Here is a 1,454-nt window from a genome sequence, read left to right on the forward strand (position 1 = left end):
GTTTTTATCTTTGACAAGGGCCAAGTTGGGATGATCATGATCATCTGCTATAATAGCAGGCCTTGTGGAGTATACCCAATATGAATGTTTAACAAATACTAAAAGTGGTCTAAAGAAGGACAACATGTGAACCAGTGAGAGGGTCATTAGCACCCAAGGCTCACAGAGGAGCGAGTAGACAGAAAATGCTAGCATGACTGGTCAGATCCCACAGAAGAGCTATTGTAGGACAAATTGTTTAAAAAAGTTAAATGCTGGTCGTCATAGAATTTTGCTAGAACACAGTGCATCTCATGTGGATGGGCTCCCATTACCGTTTCACCAGTTGTCCCTCTTTGGACCAATTTTGGTAGGTACTAATCATTACATACAGAAAACATAAAGAGGACCTGCTGTTTTGGAGATAACCACCACATTTTCCCTGCTTCCAACACCTTGACTTCAAGAACATTCTGTTCACTTGCTGCCTAATATATCCCTCCCCTTGACAGCTGCCACTGTAACGAGATAATCAATGTTATTCCCTTCACCGGTCAGTGGTTTTAACCTTGTGACTGAGTATATCCCCTACTCATCCTCCAGCAGTTTAGCATACTGTAGAATTTATAAGTAATGTTTCTCTCTAGGTAGCTTTTTTTGGCTTTGTGGAACAAAATGAGGTAACCAGTCAGAACTGAGGTTATTAACATACAATACCAGTCAAATGTTTGGACATGCCCACTCAGAGACTCATTCCATTTGTTTTGGGCCATTTTCCACATGCTGTGAATGTACACTACCAGTCAAAAGTTTGGAAACAACATCTCATTCAATGTGTGTGTTGTTGTTGTTTTTTCTACATTGTGCACAAATATTGAAGACATTAAAACTATGAAGGAACACATACGGAAATATGAAATAAACAAGAAAAAAAGTGTTAAACAAACCAGAATATGTTTTATACTTTAGATAAGCTGCCCTTTTGCTTTGATGAGAGCTTTGCACACTCTTGGCATTCTCTCAATCAGCTTCATGAGGTTGTCACCTGGAATTGTTTTCAGTGAACAGCTGTGGCCTAGTCAGGATTTGTAGAACTGCTCGCCTTCTTAATGTGTTTGAGACTATAATTTAGGTTGTGCAGAGGCAGGGCTGGTACACAGTTCTATATATTGAATAGCCCTATTCGTCCAATGAGTAATGAAGGTGTCCAGACTTTTGACTGGTATTGTATATCAGTCTTTAATGCATATTAAACCAAGATGCCTGTTTACTTTGGACATCGGGGGGGGGGGCTGATATAGTAGCAGTCACAGTTCATGTGTTGAGAGAACGTGGGTGCATTAAGAGACGTCCTCTAAACCAAGGTGTGAAAATATAGTGGGAGAAATATGTTGTGTATGTTCTAAATATAGCTAGCACTTTATACAAAAGATGTTTAATCATTAACGTGTTTCTCCTAATATAATCATATTTTT

General features: G+C 39.1%; 1 protein-coding gene across 1 annotated transcript in view; it reads right to left on the minus strand.

The window, feature by feature from the left end:
• The window catches only part of baiap2l1a (BAR/IMD domain containing adaptor protein 2 like 1a), a 28,288-nt gene that overhangs the window by 25,498 nt on the left and 1,336 nt on the right, over positions 1-1,454 (minus strand). The window lies entirely within an intron of this gene.

Source organism: Hoplias malabaricus, chromosome 3 (genome assembly GCF_029633855.1).
Source record: "Hoplias malabaricus isolate fHopMal1 chromosome 3, fHopMal1.hap1, whole genome shotgun sequence".
Classification (NCBI taxonomy): domain Eukaryota; kingdom Metazoa; phylum Chordata; class Actinopteri; order Characiformes; family Erythrinidae; genus Hoplias; species Hoplias malabaricus.